Source organism: Nymphalis io, chromosome 24 (assembly GCF_905147045.1).
Source record: "Nymphalis io chromosome 24, ilAglIoxx1.1, whole genome shotgun sequence".
NCBI classification, from domain to species: Eukaryota; Metazoa; Arthropoda; class Insecta; order Lepidoptera; family Nymphalidae; genus Nymphalis; species Nymphalis io.
This window is the reverse complement of record NC_065911.1, coordinates 8,116,216-8,125,933: the sequence shown is the minus strand read 5'-3', so window position 1 is coordinate 8,125,933 and position 9,718 is coordinate 8,116,216. Positions and strand designations below refer to the sequence as shown.

At 30.0% G+C, this 9,718-nt stretch overlaps 1 protein-coding gene across 2 annotated transcripts in view; it reads left to right on the top strand.

The window, feature by feature from the left end:
• Positions 1 to 5,570: 5,570 nt before the first annotated feature.
• Positions 5,571 to 9,718, top strand: part of LOC126777863 (uncharacterized) — a 43,417-nt gene continuing 39,269 nt past the window's right edge. The window contains exon 1 of one of the 2 annotated variants that reach the window (XM_050501110.1): positions 5,571 to 5,646. The gene's annotated coding sequence lies outside the window, so the exon portion shown is untranslated. Of the gene's footprint in view, positions 5,647 to 5,840; positions 5,860 to 9,718 lie in introns of those variants that run through there. The other variant, XM_050501111.1, reaches the window with a different exon arrangement.

The following is a 9,718-nucleotide window of genomic DNA, read 5'->3' as shown; positions in this document are numbered from 1 at the left end:
GGTCACCAACGCTCTTAGACATTGGCATTGTAAGAAATGTCAACCATCGCTTACATATCCAATGCGCCACCAACCTTGGGAACTAAGATTTTATGTCCCTTGTGCCTGTAATTACACTGGCTCACTCACCCTTCAAACCGGAACACAACAATATCAAGTATTGCTGTTTTGCGGTAGAATATCTGATGAGTGGGTGGTACCTACCCAGACGAGCTTGCACAAAGCCCTACCACCAGTGCTTAATATTATATTCAGTGGTACAAATAAGTTGAAAGTTTATGTAACCTTATAACATTTAACACGCAGCCAAGAGAACCTAGCATACATTCACACAAATAGCACTTAATAATCTTAATATTTTTGCGCGTGACACATTTCGAAATCTTTATAGAGGCCGGTGATTAACTATAATTTTAATCAAGATTTTTTTTAAATAGTATTTATTGCACCGTCTACATCATAGAAGGTAAGAACTTAATCTTTTAACCACAGTTTAAAAGTCAAAACATGTATTTTGATATATTATATTTCGGTGAGAAGTTCTCTATATATTTTTTTGTAAGACATATAATGTATATGATATGGATCTGTTCACAGAAGTAGATCAACACGTTTGATAAGAATGTTTTGACCAATGAAAAGTACAAGATCATGAAGTCAAAAGGTATGACTTTTTAAATTATCTTTTAAAAAGAGCTGTCAAAATGTGACTGACTTTTGCTCCAGTAGTTCTTCTTCCAAAATTAAACACTTACTACATACTATATTTAATTTAACGTTTACTAATATTAGATGTAATATGAGATAATTACGTAGCTAATTACATCAATAATAAATATAAACGGTTTTCATAATAATACTATAAACACCTACTACAACACCACGATCAGGATATTTTGAATTTGAAGGTTTCCGCATCAATACCGCTAGTCTATTCAATCCAGAAGACCGGAACGAAGTCACAAAACAATTGATACAGCTCGCCGGCAAAAATCGCATTCATTATTATGGAAGATATAGACTAGACAGACAACTAGAAAGGGTTAAGTTGAACTGCTTTATTCAAGATTCCCTCTAAGTTACAATTACATTACACTGAAATTGCGGTGTATCATATTATATCTTTGAGTATTATTCTAATAATAATGACGTATTAACCTCACACGATGAATAATTTACAAATAGTTAAATTTGATGACAACAATTACATGACGAATTAATGTGATTATAATAATGCTTTCATTGATAGTCAAATTCTAAGTCATTGAATTTTATCCAATAGAAGGAATTTTCCTTTTTTTAACGTTACTTGTTATAACAGTTTTAATTTCAATCGACTTTGAGACGATCGTTTTATTCCTAATGTAAGTAATGATTTAATCAAACCCAATGTTATTTTTACATTAAAAGACAAAACGAAAAATAAGATTTAAGTGTAAACATTTTAATAAAATAAATCATAATACCTTAGTTTCTGTACATCGGCCATATTTCTAATGAGAAAAGCCGGTGACTGGTCAATCTTCCTTACATAAACAGAATCATTTCTCACCCACACATATTTAAATCCAAGTTTCTTCGCGATATTTCTAGTGGCAATATGAATTTCCTTACACTCAGGAGTTAAGTGCTCAGATAAAAATATGTTGCGCTTATCACCAGGGACGCCTATCTGAGAGGTGTTCAGAGGATCTGTTTTATTTTGTATATTGTATATCCTGAATGCTGATATAATATCGTCTCGATGATATTGCGAAGGAAGCGTAGCAATTATATTGCGAGGCCGCTGTGATTCAGGATTAATCTTGGAGATTCTACGGATATTCAAAACAGCATTTTCTTGAATTGGAGCTTTTATGACTTTACCTATAGCTTTGAGAATTTCTAAAAGATTTTCATTTTCACTCTCTGGAATCATCTGAATTTCCAAATTTGGGCTACGAGCCAATTTTTCGAACTTTGAGTGGTAATCAAACAACGAGAGTCGAGATAGTGGCGCCGGTTCTTCTGATCTGGGCCTATTATTAATTTCATTTCTTAAGAAACTTAAGCTGGCAGATGTTAAATCCAACAAATGATTGCATTTAATTATATTCTTTTCCAAGGGGCTTTCTAATCCCGTTGTATACAAACCACTTCTGATTTTATTAAATTTTGAATAAAATAATGTGCGAAATTGTTCATATGATATATTTCTTGTGTCTGGTAAATAATGTACCACATCATGGACCTTGGGTACAGTATCATTCTCTAATGGCGGATTCTCTGGCCTTAAAAGTACATTATATACATTCACGTCCTGTGTGGAACCTTGATTGTCCATTAGTACATTGTCAATACTACGTTGAAAAGCTGTCACGCACGAAAGGCATTCCCAAGAATAACTGGGCGTGTTGAAGTGTCTTAAAAAATATTGTTTACTTATGTTAAGACATTTATAATCATATGTTTTACTACAAACACTACACCTTAATAGTTCACCGAATAAGATTGTTTTATTGCAGGCGTAGCACCTCATTATGTTAGTTATATGTCGCCAAACAATAAAATATGTTAATCGTAATATTACGAAGTATTATTACAGTACTTGTCAAAACTGACGTGGTGCGTTCTAAGCTCCGCTCGCAGACATTGTCGTTGTATGAAGGATATTGATTTTAGTACCATTATAGAAATTTATACATTGGTATATTTTAATGGTGGCCTATATTCATCTCATTCACTTCCTTAGTCTAACTCTGTCTTTCATGAACTTTAATGTCATGGAGTTGTTTTGTTTCCCGTGTTACACGTGTTAATATTTTTACTTCTTTTTTATTCATAAATTCTGGTTAAAAGTGAGAACGTATTTTTTTAACTTATAATTCTAATGATATCTTTCGATCTTTTTATAATGACAGCAATAATTCCAATCTACATTTTTAACGTTTAAAAATGAGGTCTAAATTTAAAAACAAAAAAGACTTCGAACGTTATTTTATTACGTAATTCCCCGTTGATTTATTTACTACGATACGAATATCGATCCAGTACCTAGTTTACCTAAAATGATGTACATTAAATTATTTATTTTAGTTTCTTTATATTGGTTAAATGGATGGTTAGCCTCTTGAGGTTGGCAATAAGTCGCCCGCCAATTTTGACGCGAGGTAATTATTTCTATTCTATGAAAGTTCCGTCTCTTAAAACGTACTATTTTCATAGCTTAACCTACCACTTAACTCTAGGCTTAAAATAATCAATGTATCAGAAGAAACGACGTTTAAACCGATGTTCACTTTTAAACACTACCTTTTCCTGGCACTTAAAAAAACACTAAATTCGATATATTTAATAAATTTATAGTATTTTTAAAAATTAATCAACTTGGCTACTTCGACCTTTCGAATTTTAAATTTATATGACATCAAATCAAGATAATGGTTTCTTCAAGAAGATTTTTACATGTGTTACTTAATCATTAGTCATTTAACAGAAATGCAATATATTTCTCTGTGAATAAGCTTTGTAATGTCTTGCTGGATTAAATAATTTATAGCATTATTTATGTATTCGTGAAAATATGACGTTTTGAATGAATGAAAAAAATAAAAAAAACATAGGTTCAGTATAGTAACAGCCTGTTAATGTCCCACTGCTGGGCTAAGGCCTCCTCTCCATTTTGAGGAGAAGGTTTGGAGCTTATTCCACCACGCTTCTTCAATGCGGGTTAGTAGAATACATATGTGGCAGAATTTCAATGAAATTAAACACATGCTGGTTTCCTCACGATGTTTTCCTTCACCGTCAAGCATGAGATGATTTATAAACACAAATCAAGCACATAAATATTGGTGCTTGGTCGGGTTTGATTTATCATCGGTTAAGATTCATGCGTTCTAACCACTAGGCCATTTCGGCTTCAACATAGGTATATAAATGTGAGTGAAATAGCATATTTAATATATAAATATAATAAAAATATATTAATCAATAGCTGTTTGTAGTGCATAACATAACAGAGCATTCTTTTACTTACTTACTCTATCTTTACTTATTTTTTAATGTTTCACTAAGAAGCTAGCGGCATTATTAAAACCATAAGTGGTCATGATTTTTTATTATTAATTTTAAATAGGTAGACATTGGTATTGTAAAAATATTAACGGAGCACATCAATACTAATGATTGCTTTTTTATTATAGAATATTAGAATATATTGTGCTGAGTGGGTGGTACGTGCTACCTACCCAGAGGGGCATTCACGAAACCTTACCACTAAATACGTACCATGGATGATATAGCATTCTGTAGAAATTGATTGACAGTTTGATTATAAAGAATAAAAATACAATCCTACATTATATGTAAATAGACATCAGAAATGACCAAGGTCGAATTTCACTTAACTATTTGAGATATACCGACTATTTCATTATAATAATCAGATTCAAGCAGTCGCGAACTCAGGAGATAAAAATAATTTATTACAATATAAATAATTGATGTAACAATAAAGGTCTTTATAATACAAAAACGTTTATATAACAACACAATATGTGAAAATAAAATGCATTTTAGAAATGCATGTAAGCTATAACAAAGTCGTAAAAATCTCGAGAGACATTTTAACATTTTCAAAATATCGTTTCTCAAACCTGGCCGATAAACCCGGCTTATGTGTCCTTTTTTTGTATTATACTGATCTCACTCAAGAGCGTTGAACTTTATATTGTGTGTGTGTTTATGTTATGTTTATCTTTCTTTGTAACGCAACACTACTGATTATTCCTATTGTTGTAAATAATTCAGTTCGCTTTTCGTTTAAAAATTACAATTAAGAATAATTTTAAAAAATAAATCGTATAATTTAATTGTAGCTGCTTTGTAATATACATTATACATTTTAAAATATACGCATGCAATGAAGCGTATCGAATTATCGTTATTATTATTTTTTTATGTATAACTGTAAAAAACAATGAATGAATCAATATATAACATTCAAACTAAACTAGACTACTACTAGATTGCATTTTTAAAATTAACTTTTTCAATTAACTTTAATCCGTGCAATATATATAAAATATATATAGAAACTTCTTAGGTGTAGAATTAACAAACATGTTTAAATATCACCTACTTGGAATTGAAAGCAAGTTCTTTATTTCACATTTAACACTCCTGCGAATGTGATTACAACTGTTCAGGACCGCAATACGTGCCAACGGGCATTTTTAAATATTTGACCTATTTTTAGTCAACGCTAATAATAATAAAAGGTAGGTAGGTAACGTGAACCTCTCAGCTGGCAAGGAATTCCGAGAGTACAAACTGTGGGACTAGGGAGCTTACAAATATTACTATGGCAATATCGATTAAAATGTTGTAACAAATTAAAATTTATTTTAAGCAATAGTACCTAGTAACTATTTTGAATGTTATCTAAATAAAATCCATAATAAATATAATTCATCTGCTAATCTAAAAAACCTACTCCGTATTTTCAAATATATCAAGCAAATTGGGTGAGAGGAAATTCGTTAAGAAAAGCAGCAACTAGCAACACTAAGCTCTAATGTTTGACAGATTGCAGTGCAGTGGTGTACACAGTGAACGTGTGTGTTGTTTGTACTGATTTTTTTTATGTAGTGATCAAGGAAAAATGTAAGTTTTGACTTAAACATATATTTTTTTAAATTAAGTAATGAAAAAATCAACACAACTGAGTTCATTAAATGATGTTTTAGCGTACTGAATAACCGTTTTCCCGAAAACGCTTATAAAGAGGGACTAAAAAAATAAAATAAAAAAGCTTTGTGCGGTATCATCTGTTGCATTACTTGCATTCCTTTGGCATTGCGTCGTCACGTCAGAGCAGTAAGTAGGTTCTTTATTATCGTAATTTTGGCGCGAACACAATTTAAGTTTCGAATTAAATTTTCTAACGGTCATTTACTGTTTCTTAAAATAGCCAAACGCTGGACGCTAGGATAACGTAAATGACTCAACAGATTCGTGTCAGTAGGTGAGGGTTAGTACCTGAAATAAGAATACGTCTTACCTTAGCCTAAATACTTTCGAACTTCAAAAGTGTTCTCATTTTAAATTACATAACTTTTTGGAAATGTACTAAATTAAAAAAAAATGTTTCATTCTGTTTACGACGTCGGCGTTTTGATTTAGCTACTTTTATCAATGGACAAGTATATCAATCGTAGTTTATAATTAGAAATATGTCTGCATGGCAAGTATTTGAAATGATTATTTTAAAGGATAATTTGTATATCAGTAGCAGTAGACTAAGTGACAGATAAAGTCTCCATTAGTACAGTAAATACATTCTCTGGATAACTACTGACTTACTGATAACAATAGTCAAAGTATGTTAATGAAATAAAATGATGTACTTAACTTACTGAGTTATTTTTTAATAATTTTTTTTTTCATCTATTATAGCAAAATATTCATACAGCTTAATTAAGACTTGTTGAAATTTATTTATTTCTTAAATAACTTATATAATATAAATAAGAAAACTATATTCTCTTACAATAACTATAATAGAAAAAATATTTAAGAACTTCAACATGCCTATCATTTGCTTAAATGTGAATTAAAATATATATATATTTTTTTTAAATATAATATGATTTAAAATAAAAAATAAAATAGACAATAACTCTAATATTTTCCAAATCCAATTAGTATGGGTGGAAATAATTTCTATCATAAACAAAATAAAATCTAACAACTTGGCAAGAAATTTAATGGGTACTATATTGGAATCATTTCAAATTGTGGAACTTTCCAGACATTTAACAATTTTAGTTGGAATATTCATACTGGAAATAAAATACCTTGCATTATTTTAGCATTTATTTCACCTCATTGCACCTCTTTAATGTTGCCAATAAAATGTTACCATTATATTTATTATGTTAAGAGCCATAAATAAGCAATGGAATACTAACAGAAACTATAATTTATCATGGACTAAAATTGTTTTAAACTTCTTAAAACTCTATCATATTTCCTATTGTTGGGAACAGCGTGTTTTTTGTAGACAAAAAGCTGACTCATATTCTCAGATTCATAGTATATATTACAACTCGGAATACACATTTATCTTTTAAAATTATTTGTCTGTTACTCTGTAAAAGCTCCTGTATCATATTGCATTTTTTTAACAAATGCAATTTTATTTTTTATGTAGGCCTAATATCAATTAATATAAGTAGTTATTATTACATATAATTAACCTAAGAAATATTATTTAAACGAATTATTTATTATCAAAATATATTTTTTACAATTAATGTAATTAATATCTACAAAAAATAATTGGATATAATGATTTAAATATTAGAGGTCGAATGTTATTTGACTTTTTGTTCCATATTGGATAACAATAGATTACCTTAACACTTGCTTATAAAAAACACAATTAAATTTTCTAATATGTATTTTATTTTCTGATCTTCATGGGTCATTGAACAAGAAAGATTCATTTTTATTATTATACATTCACTTTGGAGCAGAATTATTTCATTACGGACAAAAACAGAAATTGTTTATACATTATAATATACTTTTTTTTACAAATTGTCCCTGGCTTTTATACGATGACATAAAATATGAATTTACAGCTTAATAATTATATCTCACTAAATGCAAGAGTCAAACCTAAGATAAAAATATTATATAATCAAAAACCAAATTTTAAAGTATTAACATTTTACATGATACTACTACATTATTTATTTATTATTTTGAATTAGAACATTAGGCGGATTAGTGAGCCAGTGTATTTATAGGACATAATGCCATAGTTCCTATGGTTGGTAGTGCATTGACGGTCAATGAATATGGGTTGTGTAGATCCTACATTATTGCCCCTGCTTTCTTGTCTTAAATAAAGAAATATATATATTTGTGATACTTGTAATCTTTCTTGGTAAAAGGGTATTGACCTCATATGATAACACATTATTTCCGTTCAGATGGTATTTCCACAATTCCTCACAATGTTTTCCTTCATCCTACCAATATTATTATTAAAAGTTTGAGAGGATGGATGAATAAATCTATGTTTCTTTTTCATGCAAAAACTACTGACTACACAGATTTGGATGTAGCCAAATAGCTACCTGACATCTGCCTCCCTCACACGTAGGTATAGTCACAAATATTACATTAAATTATTCATGGTTCTGAACATATTGTCTCATGCAGTCTTTCATCCATTTATGTCAAGTTATGCTTATGAAACCAAATTATTTCGATGGTCACCAAACATGAGTAAGTCAATTGATTTAATTGGTATGCATATTTCAATTAGGTCAGTAAACATATGTTATAATCAATTATGTCTATATATTCGTCTCTATACATAATAAAACAATAATAAATTGAACTGTCTCTGTTTTTATATATTTAGAAAGATCGATTTTTTATAGTGAACACCGGAATGGTGATATTTTTAAAACTAAATTCTACCTTTTAAGTCAATGACTGTTACCGTCTACCGGGCCCGGATTTATGCCTAGGCCTTCAAGGCCGAGGGTCCAAGGCCCGTCCAGCCAAAAATAATACTATAAATTTACTGTAACCGCTTCAGAGAGGGACATCTCATGTCTTGCCTTGGAGCTTTAAGTCCGGGCCTATTACATAGATATATGTACTGCCTTTTTGGTATAGCGGCTAGTTTATAAGGCAGATCCGAATGTCTTGAAAACATACCCTGGCACAATAAAAGCTATTTATGTTTATCAGGAATTTGTCAGTAGCTCGAAGATAGAAAGTTGGCGGTGATAAATTCCCGTGCCTCTTTAATTCCTACCCGGTCGTATAATATTTCCGTACCTTCCTAAGTGAGGAAAAAGACCTGTGCTCGCGCACAAACATGTGGACTGAAAAAAATCTGTGCAAATAGCCAATTTTTTTATTTTTTTGCCGTTTCTGGAAACATAAGTAATGACGTTTCGTGTTTATTCGCTAAAGATATTGATGTTTTCATGAAATAAATAACGATAATTTGTTAAAACAAGAAATTTGAATTTTGCTTAAAAAATATTTCAGACGTTATTTAATAATATAACTACATACATTTATATATATTTATATACAAAACATTAGGAATTATTTTAACACAGATTACCATAAAATAATAAAAAAATAAAAATAGCGCTTGCGAGACAATATACAGTGAAATGTTTCAGTAAGGTTTAATTTAAAAACGTTGCATTCAAATGAGGCCTTGAAAATAATTTCATCGCTTCCACAGAAATTTCACTTAAAAAAATTGATTATTCGAGTAAATGGCGGTTATTTATGACTTTCACTTCATTTCAGTGTGTTCACGCCATCACGAACAATACGACATGAGCATTGCAAATTATTTCTTGTTACTAAAAAGGCTTAAATATTGTTTTCCTTGAATTGTTTTCCTGTTTGTTGTTTTAATATAACATTAATTTGTATCACAAATAATGTCATAATTCGGTTTATCCCAATGATACGTGTAAACACACAATTATGCTTTTAAACCAATAACTATTAGGCATTAATCCCAATAATAAATCGTCTTCGTTGTTCTGACCTTCCGATATCCGGACCCGAAACATGAAAGATCCATAACTTGTCAATAATACGAAAAAATCTATTTTGTGGCAAAAACGTAAGTCTATATTTAAATGTATATAAGCGTACACAGTCAAAGATTTATTTAGATTAAGTG